At 41.3% G+C, this 16,209-nt stretch overlaps 1 long non-coding RNA gene across 1 annotated transcript; it reads left to right on the forward strand.

The window, feature by feature from the left end:
- The first annotated feature begins 4,969 nt into the window (after window positions 1–4,969).
- LOC309360339 lies at window positions 4,970–8,325 on the forward strand. The gene is made up of 2 exons (XR_014164009.1): window positions 4,970–6,781; window positions 7,621–8,325. It is a non-coding gene; the product is annotated as an uncharacterized lncRNA (long non-coding RNA).
- Window positions 8,326–16,209: the final 7,884 nt, after the last annotated feature.

A 16,209-nucleotide genomic window follows, 5' to 3' on the forward strand; every position in this document is an offset into this window, starting at 1 on the left:
CTACTGCTTCCACTGTTGCCATTTGGCCTTGGGGGTGCAGTTCTTGCTGCTGATTTTGCACTTACTTAGTAGGTCGCTGGTTGCTGTCTCTTAATTATTAGGATATATTTTTAAAAAAATTAGATGTCCAGTAGCACCTTAACAGGTAAAGGGACCCCTGACCATTAGGTCCAGTGGTGACGGACTCTCGCTTTATTGGCCGAGGGAGCCGGCATTTGTCCGCAGACAGCTTCCAGCTCATGTGGCCAGCATGACTAAGCCGCTTCTGGCGAACCAGAGCAGCGCATGGAAACGCCGTTTATCTTCCCACCAGAGCGGTAACTATTTATCTACTTGCCTAGGACTTGCCGATCAGAAGGTCGGCGGTTCAAATCCCCGCGACGGGGTGAGCTCCCGTTGTTTGGTCCCTGCTCCTGCCAACCTAGCAGTTTGAAAACATGTCAAAGTGCAAGTAGATAAATAGGTACCGCTCTGGCAGGAAGGTAAACGGCGTTTCCATGCACTGCTCTGGTTAGCCAGAAGCAGCTTAGTCATGCTGGCCACATGACCCGGAAGCTGTACGCCGGCTCCCTCAGCCAATAAAGTGAGATGAGCGCCGCAACCCCAGAGTTGGTCACGACTGGACCTAATGGTCAGGGGTCTCTTTACCTTGTATCCTTTGGCATAGGGTTGGCCTGTTTTCCCAATATAGAGAGCTGAAGGGCACCGATGGCATTTGATGGCATACACAATGTTAGGAGATGAGCAATTAAATAGGCCTGAGATGGTATGTTTGATGTTGTTGGGTCCAGTGATGATGATGTCTGGGTGTCTGTGGCAGCAAAGTTGGCATCTGGGTTTATTGCAGGCTCTGGTACCAGTGTCCATGCTAAGTCTGCTTGCTGTTATTAGGATATATTAACCACTCCTTTCACTCTTGACCCATTGCATTGCATGGGCTGCTTCTTAGTGGCCTACGGTTCTGGCCACCAGCACACGGATTGGGTGGCACAGTTTTGGCTTCAAGCGTCGAGTTTCCAGGAATCTAACATATTATTTTGCTTTCTTTTCTTTTCTTTCTTTTTTTGCAGTGCCTACTTTTATTTTATCTTATTTTTTTTGAAAAGTTTTTATTATTAAAATAATTCGGCATTAATACACACATATTACGAATATACAAGCATACAAACATATACAAGCATACAAACATACATTTCATACAATCCTTAAAAATGCTCAAACATACCTACACTCAATCCCACAGATATTTTCTTTTCCCATCACCACCCCTCACCCCACCTTTGGGTTAGACTTCCAATCTACTCAATTGCAATTTCTTTCCACTTCTATTACTTTCTTTCACACACCTTTAACCCAGTTTTCTGCTTCTTTTACTACTACACATTGTTATCCATCTTATTTAGTATTTCAGTATTTAAAACGGAACTTGTTTATTCTAAGAGGAGTTCTGATTTTTCAATATGGTTTTGCAAGTATCCTTTAAACACTTTCCAGTCCCTGTCTATCTTCTCTTTTGAGATCCTTCCAATTTCTCCCATTGTTTTGGATATATTGTAACACTCCAATAATTTGGCAAGCCACTCTGTTTTTGTCGGTATAATACCACTTTTCCAATTTTTCGCAATCAATAGCCTTGCGGCTACAGTTGCGTATACCGCAAATATAATTTTGCTTGCTTTTCATTTTTTTTCATTTTTTTTTATTTTCCAAACACATAATAAAAACAAACAATACACAAAACAAAAACATACAAACATATAAACATGTATAATTTCATAATCTTATTTTCATACACCTTTCTTCCCCGACTTCCCCATACCTCCCTTTTGCTGCATCCTTGTTTTACATTTCTTTAGCAACTCCTCCAGTTAACTAATTATTTAATTCACTTCCATTAAATTCTTTTTTCTTTAACTTATTAATTACGGCTGCAATTCTCTATTTCTTATTCCTTGACATCTTAACACTCCTCAATTTTACAACAATTTTAAAGATATATTTTAAATTTCTTCCAGTCTTCTTCCACTGTCTCTTTCCCCTGGTCATGGATTCTGCCGGTCATCTCTGCCAGTCCCATGTAGTCAATCACCTTCGTCTGCCATTCTTCCAGAGTAGGTAGTTCTTGTGTCTTCTAATACTTTGCCAGAAGAATTCTTGCTGCTGTAGTGGCATACATGAAAAATGTCCTATCCTTCCTTGACACCAGTTGGCCAACCATGCCCAGGAGAAAAGCCTCAGGTTTCTTAGGAAAGGTCCACTTAAGGACTTTCTTAATTTCATTATAGATCATTTCCCAAAAGGCTTTAATCTTCGGGCAGGTCCACCAAAGGTGGTAAAAGGTACCTTCAGTCTCATTACATTTCCAGCATTTATTATTGGGCAAATGGTAAATTTTTGCAAGCTTGACTGGGGTCATGTACCACCTATAAATCATTTTCATTATGTTTTCTCTTAAGGCATTACATGCCATAAATTTAACACCGGTGGTCCATAACTGTTCCCAGTCAGCAAACATAATGTCATGACCGATATCTTGTGCCCAATTAATCATAGCTGATTTCACCGTTTCATCCTGTGTATTCCATTTCAACAGCAAATTATACATTCTTGACAGGTTCTTAGTATTGGGTTCTAGCAATTCTGTTTCTAATTTTGACCTCTCCTTCTGGAAGCCTATTTTCCTGTCCTGTTTAAATGCCTCGTTTATCTGATGGTAATGCAACCAGTCTCGTACTTTGGACTTTAATTTCTCATAACTCTGTAGTTTTACTTTTTCACCATCTTGTTCTAAAATTTCACAATATTTTGGCCAATTAGACTCCATATTAAGTTTTTTCACCTCTTTAGCTTCCATTGGTGACAACCACCTGGGAGTTTTACTTTCCAGCAAATCTTTGTACCGCATCCAAACATTGTATAATGCTTTCCTAACAATATGGTTTTTAAAACCCTTATGCACTTTCACCTTGTCATACCATATATATGCATGCCAACCAAATCTATTGTCGAACCCTTCCAGATCCAAAATGTCTATATTCTCAAGAAGCAGCCAATGTTTCAACCAGCAAAAAGCTGCCGATTCATAGTAGAGTCTTAAGTCCGGCTTGCTTTTCAGTATCTCCTTTAGTGGCATGTGCACAGTAGGTTGCTGGTTTTGTCTGTTAGACTTTAGTGTAGTTACCCAACTTTAGAATTCAGCTTGCTTCCACAGTGTTACATCGTCAAGTAGCTGGTAATTGCTTGTCCTCACGCTGCTTATGCCATCATGTCTCCTGCTATGGCAACTGAGCATGGTAATACAAAAAGCAAAAAGTCATCCTTAAAAAAAAAAGCCACAGGAAAGAAACTATGTTTAAATAATCTGATATGATGTAAGAAACTGAACGCGTTGTCCTGTCTTGAGAAGCATAAAAGTTCTCAGGTAAGTGCACGTAAGTCCAAAGGAGCTATTGCAAATACATATCCTTTTGTTTGCTGGCTGACCTGGTTAATCACCGGAGAAACTGACATTGTGAAAATGTTTATTTGCTCACCCAGTGGCTTTTTTTTGCAGATTTGAAATGGATGTTCCAATTTAAAAAGATCTATAATTTGTCTATTCTTGGAAAAAGAGGTTAAAAGCTTAATGAAAAGCCTTGTTTTCAGTAGGATCAAGGAAGAAAGAAACAATTAAGAACTAATATGTGAAAGAAGAAATGAAAGGTGCTGCACTGCTTTAAGAAGAGAAGCAGAAAACATCACAGATGGGCATTGCCAGCATGCAGGTAGATCTAAGAGAGGTAACTTGTATTGGTCATTTTTCCTTACTGGAGAAATCTATGACATGTACATACTTGTTTGACCATTTAGTAACTTCTCTGCAGATTGGAAAGGGGATTTTCTGCATTAAACAGAACTGTAATCTGCCCATTCTTCAAAGACACCACCACAAAGATATCTGGAGGATCAAGAAACAATTTTGTAACCAGAAATGCAAGAAATGTAAGTTCAATGGAGGGAAAGTTTGGGGAAAGAAAGTAGGAGGAAACAAAAGAAAATGAACCCAAGGAGTAAAAATCTGTAACATACGACAGCTTGCCTGTTTAAGACTCCTGATTTCTTGTTTATATGTCTGATATTAGGGACACTCAGAGAGAAGACTGGTCAAGCTTCAAACAGTGCTACTGCTCGTATGTCCCACCAATGAATGGGTGGAGGTTGAATGATTTCAATAATATATAGGATAATAAATTAAGTTGGGCTTCTTTTCTAATCCAAGAACAACAAGAGCAGGACTTCCATTGGAGAGGTAAGAAACATCTTTCAGTTCTAGCGCAAGAAATGGCATATTCTGAAGGGGACTGAGATGAAGCACTCCAGAGTTTGAGGTGAGCAATTGAGTCTCTAAACGCCACACCCTGTCAGTTCATTTATTTGCTTGGCTTCCTAAATATTACTTTGTCAAGGCTTGCTTACAAAGGGGGAAATCATACTTAAAAATAAATAAATCCTAGTCGGTATCTGTAATGATTCAAAATTGTTTTTTAGATACAATTGTTTTAACTATTTTTCTCTATGTTTTTCTTATGCTGTGAAATTGCTTTGAGAACTTTCATAGGAATTGATTCAGAGATTCTGATACTGATGCTGATAATTCACCAGGGAAGATAATGCCATGGGCTACAAACATATATGTATATATACAGGGTAGAAAACTACTGTACAGTAAAACTGGCAGCAATAAAGAGCTTTGAGCATTTGTTTTAGAAAGCTATGGAATCTAGTTTATGGCAAGCTCAAGAAAGCAACAGATCCTTAACAAATGAATGAAATTATATGATATGAGGCCTACAAACATACGTATATATACAAGGTGGAAAACTAAGGAAAACTGGCAGCAATATAGACCTTTGAGCATTTGTATTGGAAAGCTATAAAATCTAGTTTATGGCAAGCTTAAGAAAGCTTAAGTAACAAATGAATGAAAATATGATCAGGGGTAAGGAATATAATAACATGCATCAAGAACAGAGAAGTTAACCTCACTGGCGCAGTAAGTATTTAAGAGGTACTTCCAAAATGGAAAAGAAAGCAACTTCTTGGCTTGTTTGTCTTTCTCTGTCTATACAACCTAATCACTGGAGACAGCTACAAACAGACGAACATTTATTTGATCATTTGGTAATTTCTATGCAGATTTGAAAGGGATCTTCCCAATTAAAAGGAACTGCAATCTATCCTTGAAAGAGTGCTGGAAAGCAAAAAGAAATCCTTAAAAAAAAACCACAGGAAAGAAACTAAGTTTAAATAAACTGATGTGATGTAAGAAACTGAGCGTGCTACCCTGCCTTGAGAAGCATAAAAGTTCTCAGGTAAGTGTTATTGCCACGCAGGTAAGTCCAAAGGGGCTACTGCAAATACGTATCCTTTTGTTTGCTGGCTGACCTGGCTAATCACCGGAGAAACTGACAATGCAAAAATGTTTATTTGATCATCAAGTGGCTTTTTTGCAGATTTGAAATGGGCATTCCAATTTAAAAAGATCTATAATCCTTCTATTCTCGAAAAAAGAGTTGAAAAGTTTAAGGAAAAGCCTTGTTTTCAGTAGGATCAAGCAGGAAAGCAACTAATAAGAACTAATATGTGACAGAAGAAATGAAAGGTGCTGCACTGCTTTAAGAAGAGAAGCAGAAAACATCACAGATGGGCATTGCCAACATGCAGGTAGGTCTAAAGGAGGTAACTTGTATTGGTCATTTTTCCTTACTGGAGAAATCTATGACATGTACATACTTGTTTGACCATAGAGTAACTTCTCTGCAGATTGGAAAGGAGATTTTCTGCATTAAACAGAACTGTAATCTGCCCATTCTTCAAAGAGAGAGCTCAAACAACTACAAAGATATCTGCAGGATCAAGAAACAATTTCGTAACCAGAGGTCTAGCATAATGTACAAAATGTAAGTTGCACTCTTGCAGGAAGAGTGATGTATGAAGCATCAAAGAAGAGCATCTCTGGTAGGTCTTGAAGATGTCTCCCTGCCCCCCAAAAGATAGGTACTTTGCTTCCTTTTCTTTGTATCTATAGTTTTCTTCTCAAACCAATAACTGAAAATATCAGTGTTTAAAGTTCCTTGTTCATTACGATGTCTTCTTGCAGGTTGAAAAGGAATTTTCCAATTTTAAAGGAGCTGTAATATGCCCATTCTTTAAAGATACAATCTCCTCCAGTGGCTACTCTTCACCTTATCAGGGGAACCTGGTGGGGATGCCCAAGGATGAAACAGACCGCCCAGCAAGCCAATCCCTCACAACAGCCCAATCTCTACCTTGGCATCAGCCATGCTAAAATCATCACTCTCTCTGTTCTTCTGGTGTATGTTCTAGACAGCTGAGACCCATCATCAGCCTTCTCTTAGCCCCCAGTCCTCTATCTGAGCCTTGTTTTCTTTTCTCCATTAACCACACTAATCATCCCCCAGCTTTGCTCTCTTTCTACAGAGCTTATCCATACTTCCTCTTGCCCCTTTGTGACACTTCTGGTTCCTCCATTGTCCAGGTCCCACCTGCCTTTAACTAACTGATCTCTGCACTGTCCTCCTTCCTGCCAGCTCCAGTCAACACCAGCTGCCACTGCATCTAATGAATACTTGAGAGGGAAAGATTATATTTTAAAATATTGAAGACAATCCATGAAATCAATCCAACTGTCTTATGAAGCCAAGAGGTAGATTTGTCTACAGGAATTTTAACAGCCCAGGTGTTTTCATCTAGATTGAAAGGAATCAGGAACAGCTGAGAGGTAAGAAATTAATACTCCAGTCAATCAAACTAGTCCTTGCTGCAGTCACTAAATTTTGCTTTCTAATAATTACAGCACAGAATGCATGTGAAAATGAAGAAAGCAATAATTCTACTGGAAATGTCCTGGACCCAAAGCATAAAATATATACCGTACTTTTCTGTGTGTAAGACAAGGGTTTTTTACTCTAAAATTATGTTCCGAAATGTGCCTTGTCTTATACATGGATAGTGAAAGGGATGGACAGGTGATTGGCTGCAGCTTCGAGCAAGAGCTTGTCATCAACGATTGTTGGCTGCTAGAAGGGCTGCTTTGGATTGGCTGCCGCTTCTCTAATTGGGTTGGTGATTGGTTTCTGCAGCAAACACTCCTGCGGATAGGCTGTCGCTGCCATGATTGGTGGCTGCTGTTCTGGGATGTGTGTAAGAAATTTTTTTTTGCTTGGGAAGGGTCTGTTTGTGATTCGCTATTGCTGTGGCAAGTGGGCAATTTTTGGCAATTTGCCCCCCAAAAGCTGTAAAACTCTGGTCAATCCCCCTCAAAAAAGCTCAACACCTCTGAGGCATCTCCACACCCCGTTTTCTTAAATTTGAGTCCCCCAAAATAGAGGGCATCTTATACAAGGGGGTGTCTTATAGATGGAAAAGTACGGTACCTTCTGTCAGAAGAATTTTAGAAGAATTTTTTTTAGAAGAATCATAAGGAAACCCTTAGCCATCTGATCTGTAGGTAAATGTCAATACTAGTAATTGCATGTAGGTCTGTGGCTATTCTGTCTTATGTTACAATGGTACACTCCTCTTTAATTCGGGGTCTTTTGTTCTTCTTTTCTGACACAGTGCATGTGGAAGGCATTGAGATGTTGCGTCTGATGGATGTAAGGAAGACTTTGCAGGACAGAGTCTCAAACAAAGATGTGCTCTCCCAAGTCCACGTTCCCAGCATGTCCACACTCCTGTCTCAGTGATGTCTTCTCTGGCCTGATCATGTACACAGAATAGAAGATGGCAGAACCCCTAAGGACGTGCTCCACGGGGAGTTGTATTCAGGCACTAGGCCTGTTGGCAGACCAACTATGCGTCATAAAGATGTCTGCAAATGTGACATGAAGACTGGCAACATTAACCCTGCCACGTTGGAATCCTTTGCAGGCAGCCACAGTGCCTGGAGACAGACAGACAGGTCATGAGAAGGAATGCTAACTGGGAAGAGCGCAGGGAGAATAAATGCTAAGGTGCACCTGAAGACACTTTCATCTGCCCCAACTGAAATAAAACATACCTCAACAGGTACTGTAGCTCTCCGATGGTTTGGCTAGCAGGACCTGTGGTCATGGATGATGGGACTTGTAGTCCCAAAAACAGCTGGAGACCCAAGTTTGGGAAACCCCATTTTAGATGTTTAAGGCTGCAATCTGGAAAAAAAAACATTGTAAAACCCTTTGTAGAGCATAAATCAGTGGCTCCCCTTTTTTTCCCTCAGTATCAGACAGAATAACATCATGACTGCACACAATTCTTTCATTTTGCAGGGGAGGTCAAGGGGGGGAAAAGACCATTTGGAAATCACGAAATAGCAAACATTACCTTGCCTCCCCCTTCTGTTCCGGCTGCTGCAAGGATTTTCCATACCCTCCCCTTTTGACTGAGGTTGAATGGACGCAATTCAAATCATATTTGGACTGGGCCAGGAGTGGAGGAGAGAGGAATTTGGCAAGGTGAAGGACTGCTAATTACATCTGGCAGGAGTTTATATATGTGACTTTGTTTTTTAACTGCGGGCTGAGGAAAATAACCCCCAGAATTTTAATGGCGGAGATAAATGGCGGAGCAGGCATCTTGTCGGGGAGTTATTTATAGCCCAGCAAGTCCTTGAACAATGGAAGGAATGTTTTCAAAGGAGTGGAATGTGAATGGACAAAGGACGGTGGCAATAAATTATCTCTACACTCCAGGTCTGGGAACAGAGTGCTGGAAGGACTACATGCATGAAATGGATATTTATATATTTGTAAAACAACAAAGGTGCTGATTGCAAGGGAACAAGAAAGATCAGCTTAGCAAATGGATTAAAATTAATAGAAGGATGAGAAGGTGATTAAAGAAGAATGAAGTAGCATCATCATCAGGAAGCAACGGACATATGTTTGTAACAGGAGTGGGAAACCTAATTATTATTTTTTAAATTGTATTAAATCTTAATAATTAGGATCGATTTGTCATAATTTAGAAAACTAATATATATTATATGGCTGCAATATGAAGCATGCTTGCTGGAAGTAAATTCTACTGAATACTGTTGGAAGAAAACAGGGATGACTTTGGAGTAAGCACTGGGCCGCATGGCTGCAATGATATTCACATTGAGATTATATCTCATAGGGCTTCCGGTTTTGGTTGCCTTAATGGCGCAGCTCCCAAGACAACGGGAGATCGTAGGTGAAGGAACAAACAAAGATGATTGAGGGTCGGCGGGGGAGAAAGCTTCACTCTCAGATCGTCTCAGTACCTGGCTTTCGCTCCAACATGGAATCTGAGAGGCAGGGAGGCTCTGAATGCAAAAACGCTTAGAGGGTTACTAAGTCTGCCATTAAGAAGCAGCGGTTCTTCTGTTCATTAAGAGTTTAATTAAGATTAATGTACAGACGCATGCTGGTAATGATGGGACAAGATCAAAAACTGCCAAATTGAAACAGCTACAAAGGTGTAAAGATTTGAACTGGAAAGAAGACTTCCTTTGATGCAAAAGATGGTACGTGGGGCGGGGGGAGACTTCAGCTTCCTTTTTATATATATCTTGTTTGTTACATAAATGACTCGACAACCCCCCCATCCTTGAATGCTAACCAGTTTTAATAAATGGCAAGAGAAAATAAAAGAGAATGGGGTTATAGTTATGAATTACAATGCAGAATAGAAATGTGTGTGAAAATTGAAATGGATTTTAAACAATTGAACAGAGTTAATTTTCACTGTATTACTGCTTTAGCGGAGAAGACGTGCCAAGGCTTTGGTGGGATGCCAGGTCATTATTTTGAGAGTTGGTTGGCGATACAAAAGCTGGAGACTCTCCAAGGCTTTGTCAGGGTGCCAGATTACCCATTTCCTAGACTTGAAAAAGCGTGGAACAATGACTCAGTTGTAATTAGAGCCTCACTCTCCAGAAACGGAGATAGTGGAAACAGTGATGTTGCGCAGGGCATGATGGAAACCAGGAAGAATGAAGACACAATGTTTTATGAGGACAAAAAGAAACAATATGGACAAAATAAATAAACACAAATATAAAATATCACACCCAGGAACAATAAGGGACATAGAACTTTGCTTGCAGGAATACAAATTATTAAATGTGTTAATACGGATGGAAGTTAAAAACGTAGCTGTTGTATAAGGGATTATGATGGAGATTGAAATGTTATTAGATTAAATAAGGCTCTGGAAGGAGAATTAAATGAAATTATCTTACCTTGAAATCTAGCACGCAGGGGGCCATCTAAAATGTGTACTTAGCTTTTTAATTGATTGATACTGGAATTGGAATGGTAATTTGGTACAATGCGGCATTTATTGGATTTTTGTAACTGAAAATTAATAAAAATATTTTCAAAAAAGAAAGATGGAAAAGAGATTACATTTCATAGAAAAGATTGAAACCCCACTGAAATGGGTGGGTTGTTGTTCCATATCCATGTGCACAGTGAATTATGAAGCCTTTCATTTTTCTTTTTATCCAAGACCTAAACTACTTTTTATGGTTTTGGAACTTTATCTCATAGGGCTTCCGGTTTATTATTATTAGGCGAGTTATGGAACCCCAGGTGATGAGTGGATCTTACTCAAGGACAACATACAAAGGCTAGCCTACACTCAGCGCCCTCATAATTGCTTGAGCCTGACTTTGGACTCAGCCACATCAGGGACGCGGGTGGCGCTGTGGGTTAAACCACAGAGCCTAGGACTTGCCAATCAGAAGGTCGGCAGTTCGAATCCCCACGACGGGGTGAGCTCCCCTTGCTCGGTCCCTGCTCCTGCCAACCTAGCAGTTCGAAAGTACCTCAAAGTGCAAGTAGATAAATAGGTACCGCTCCGGTGGGGAAGGTTAACGGCGTTTCCATGCGCTGCTCCGGTTCACCAGAAGCGGCTTAGTCATGCTGGCCACATAACCCGGAAGGTGTACACTGGCTCCCTCGGACCTAATGATCAGGGGTTCCTTTACCTTTACAGTGGTACCTCGGGATAAGTACTTAATTCGTTCCAGAGGTCCATTCTTAACCTGAAACTGTTCTTAACCTGAAGCACCACTTTAGCTAATGGGGCCTCCTGCTGCTGCCGAGCTGCTGGAGCATGATTTCTGTTCTCATCCTGAAGCAAAGTTCTTAATCTGAAGCACTATTTCTGGGTTAGTGGAGTCTGTAACCTGAAGTGTATGTAACCTGAGGTGCCACTGTACCTTTACATCAGAAAAAAGGGTTTTAAATGTGTTATAACACTATGACACTAGATGGCGCTGTAGAGTTCCATCTTTTGGCATGTGATTTCCCATTATGAGGTTTAGAACATGTTTCCCTGAATATTTTTTTTATGTGTCTAGATCCGGCCACTGTTGTTCTGGATGTTTACTGATGACAGGAGGCAAACAGGCTTTCTGCCTTCTGTCTTGAACAGAAACACATTTCTTGGGATTGGAAGATATACTGTAACAATTGTGTTGCAGATCACATTGGTGTTATCAGAATGCAAACATTACAAGTGAAGAACAATCAGTAACATAAATTATAGCAAACTATATCATATTGGAACATAATCCCACCAAATTCATATGTCCATTTTCTGCATTGGAAACCATTCTGAAAGTCTCATAAAATATATTGTGAAAAGGACTTCTACATTTACAGGTTATTTGATAATTGTTAACTCATTTTTAACAGACTTTCTCCTTACCTAGATTACAGAGAGGCCAAACTTTGCTAAGCCAGTCAGTTTTCTCTTTTCTTTTCTTTTCTTTTCTTTTCTTTTCAGTGCCTTGGCTAATGTTGCTCTAGCTGCTTTGAGCAACACCCAAAATATAGAGAAGTGACTCTGAACAAAATATTTTGCCAAGAGTGTTTACTACTATTTCTCACCACATACGATGGAAACCTCCTCTATCAGAGTGCCAAAATTGTCACTTACCACCTCCTCTTTTATAGATTTTACTGATTTTCCAGGATGTCAAATACCACTGATTACAGCTCCTTAATGTTTAACAAAACGTAGAGATGTATTCCTCCTGGGAGTAAGAAAAACCAGATTTCTTTTCCAGCTATCCAATATGCTGCATTTGTTCCTGCTCCATTTGCTCGTGCATGTTTCATGATGATGCATCTCCCACTGTACTGCAATGTGACAGAACAGCCTGGTTTTATCATTCCCTCTGCACATGTACGCAAAACGGTACCAGGCATGAGTGAGATGGAGGTAGCAGCAGGTTCTGGAGATTGTGGAGCTTTGCAGAAGTACAGAAATCTGGGGGGAAAGCCCTAAGGGGTAAACCCTCTGAATAGCCCAATGTGTTCTATGTTCAGTGGTTGACTGAGGCTGTGTATATATTACTGTCTACCCTGGATCCAGCACACTCTCACCCCTGATGTTTGAAGCTCAGCTTCTTGAGAAGTACCCCAATTTGATGTGCTTTCCTTCAAACCAGTTTCCATCATATTAAAAAATGGAAGCTTTGTTTAAGTTGAGGTGTATACAGTTCTGGTAGACATTGCATGTGTGTAAAAGCCAGTGCATGTGCAGATGACAGTTTCAGTTAATTGGGGTCTGGTGCAGGCGCCAACTCTACTCAGCGCCCCCACAAAGTAGTGGGGCTGGGCCCCCACCCCAGTCTTGAGGGGCCAGGTGCAGCCGAGCCTTCCCTTGGCATTGGGCCTCATCAGGGCTTATGGCCTCCTCCCAATGCACATGATGTCACACGTGTGTGTCGCACATGTGATGTCATGCACAAGCGATGAGTCCCCCTCCCCATGTCGGGTGGAACTTGGTGCCTCTGGGCACAGGGAAACTAATTGGGTAATGTTCATCGGGAGAAGGAAGTCCGTCCCCTCTCTGTCAATTACTGCAGCATAAGAATGCAACTTGAAAAATAAGTGGGGCAAAACAACCTTGCTGTATCTCAAGCTGCTAATGTCTACATAAAAAGGTTTTTTTTTAAAAAAAGGTTAAGGATCCAGTCAAAGGCAACTATGGGGTCATGGCGCTCAGCTCGCTTCAGGCCGAGGGAGCCGGCGTTTGTCCACAGACAGCTTTATGGGTCGTGACCAGCATGACTAAACCACTTCTGGCACAATGGGACACCATGACTGAAACTACAGCACATGGAAACGCCATTTACCTTCCTGCCGGAGTGGTACCTGTTTATATACTTGCACTGGTGTGCTTTCAAACTGCTAGATTGGCAGGAGCTGGGACAGAGCAACAGGAGCTCACCCTGTTGTGGGGATTTGAACCTCCAACCTTCCAATCTCAAAGCCCAAGAGGCTCAGTGGTTTGGACCACAGCGCCTCCCTTGTCCCTTTTAATGTCTACATAGCCTGACTTGGAAATGGAGAGCAACAAAAAAACTGGGAAGTGGGATAGACTGGAGAGACTGGGGTAACAGCAGCACACTGTGCTGCAACATTTTTTGCAGGTTACTTTTATGCATAATAATAATAATAATAATAATAATAATAATAATAATAATATACTCCATGGGATTTACCCCTCCTTAAAAAAATTCATTGAGATCTTGGCCTCCAGGTATGCTATTTTGCTTTTGAAACACCACAGTTACATAACGGTTTCAACCACAGCTTCAGAACCTTCTTGTTTCACAGATTTGATGCCCTGCTCTTTTTAATCATTTAGTGGGATCATTTTGCCTGGCCACACCATGATTTTTTTTATTTTATTTTTTGTCTTGTAAATGTTTGCAAAGTCAAGTGAAGGCTCTGAACCACCTGCAGGCTTGCTGAATCAGCTAAACCTTGGGGCTGTGAAATGTGTAGCTTGGTTCAGCGCTAACCACAAATACAGTGGTACCCTGGTTTTTGATCATCTCCGTTGACGAACATTTCGGTTGTTGAACGCCGCAAACCCAGAAGTAAATGCTTCAGTTTTCAAACGCATCTCAGAAGTCGAACTTCTGAGGTGACTTCCACTGAGTGAAAGATCCTGTTGGCTTTGAGTCCTGTTGGCTGGGAAACCGCGCCTCAGTTTTTGAAGGTTTAGAACTTGAACGGTCTTCTGGAACGGATTACATTCGAAAACCAAGATACCACTGTGCCATTGGCTTCACTGTAACATGGTCATGACAAACGTGTATACTAGGTTTAATAGTCACCCAGGGAACTGATGGCTTTGTCACTAGGGAAATTAAACTAAGCTGGACACACAAGCTAGAAATAGATCCCTTTGAACAATTTATTAATAGGAAGATATGAGCTGGCCTTCCCTGTCTCTGTCATTTGTTACTGGGAGCAGAACAGACCAATTTCTGATCTTTCCCCCAGTTCTTACATGCTGCCAAGAGCTGAGAGGAGGATGTCAAAGCTTCCTGGTCTGAGAAACAGGGTAGTTTGCTCTCGTTCCCCATGGGATCCCAAGTAGCAAATGACACAGGGCTGTTAAATGACAAAATTGTTTGTGGCTTGGGGAAAGAAAAAACAAAACAAAGCCAACCAGCCACATAGTAAACTACTGCTACTTTCCTCTTCAGCCAAATAGATCAATTTGTCAGCAGCCGTTATTAACTTTCTTTAATTAACTCCCTTCCAAGGATTTGTATTAATTAAAGATCTACTTAGGCCAACTTGCTGGAAAAACAGCTCCCCCCCCCCCACCAGGAGTGCACGGAACGGTGTGCTTGTGTATCCTGCTTGCAAGTCCTTAGGTAAACCGACTGACACTAGGAGATCCACACCAAACATTGAAAGCACATCCAATGTGAATTTAAAGTAAATGCCCCAACAAAAAGAACCCTGGGAAATGTAGTTTGTCCAGGGTGCTGGGAATTGCTGCTCCCTGAGGGGTAAATGACAGATCTCAGGATTATTTTCTGGGGGTGGGGAGTCACGTGCTTTAAATATACACTGGGTGTGCTTTCAATGTATGGTGTGGGTGGAATGCCCTCATAATGTAGGTGTGTCCTGCAAACAGGATTTATATCAACCCAGATTTCCACTCTGACTTCCACATTATCCTCACAGACCCTCCAAGTGTCCCTATTTTCCAGGGACAGTTGCAGACCCACAGAAGCCATGCCAGTTTCTGATCTGATCCTGGAATGTCCGGCTTTCCCTTAGGACATACCTATATTCATTGGAGAAATGTTGGAGGGTATGGAGTCATGATCCAAGGAGATAAAAAACTATACAACCTTTATAAGACATCTGAATATGTTGGAAGCCTCCCAGAGTAGCTGGGGCAACCCAGTCAGATGGGTGGGGTATCAATAGTATAATAATAATAATAATAATAATAATAATAATAATAATAATAATAATAATAATTCATTATACATTATTTCCCAGAAAGCTTTTACCACTCCTCAAGACCTCAACCTATGATAAAAGGTACCTCCTTTACTTTTACATTTTGGCAATTTTACTCGGAGTCAGGTACCAACAATACATCATTTTCATACAATTTCTCTCAACGAACAGCAGGCAGTAAACTTCAAATCCTCTTTCCATAACTTTCCCCATGCTGACAATTGTATATTATAACGGAAACCTCTTCCCCAAGGTATCATCGACTCTCATGACTCTTCACCAGCCTGACTCATCTCTGCCTCTTGACTTCCTCCTTCCCTCTCACCTACTTCAGCTTCTGCCTCTGATTCTGGACTCCACTCTGACACTGAATCTCCCAGCTCACTAAGCCCAGTTACCTCTTCAGCTTCTAACACCTCCTCCTCCTCCCAGTCTTCTGCCTCTTCTCCCTCTGAACACTCACTGTCATACCCCCAGCAATCTCTGGGCTCTGAGCCTTCTTCCCTTGGTGGTTCCCCAGCTAGTTCCTCGCACCATTCCTCCGCGTCCTACCAGCCCATGAAATAACATCATATGTTGTATGCTGCCTGATGACGGAAATCCAGCCGTCATTAGATGGTGCTTAGCATAGAAAAAAGACACAGAGAGCCAGCTATATTTTCATGATGGTAAGAGCAGCTCCTCTCTCTGCTCTCCTCCGATTTTTTCTCCTTTGTTCTCTCCTGCCGCATGGCCGTTTCCCAATGTCTCACGTTACCTCATCCGGTCAAGGCTTTTATTACGCCCATCACCATATAAGGTCATCACTGCCCAGAGGAAACACAACTCCATTTAAGGTCAATACATTCTAATTCATTGTAAGGCACAGAGTGCTGGTCAGCCGAGGTCAGGGGGCACCCTGCAGTATTAC

This window comes from Podarcis melisellensis, assembly GCF_964234715.1.
Source record: "Podarcis melisellensis genome assembly, chromosome: 17".
Classification (NCBI taxonomy): domain Eukaryota; kingdom Metazoa; phylum Chordata; class Lepidosauria; order Squamata; family Lacertidae; genus Podarcis; species Podarcis melisellensis.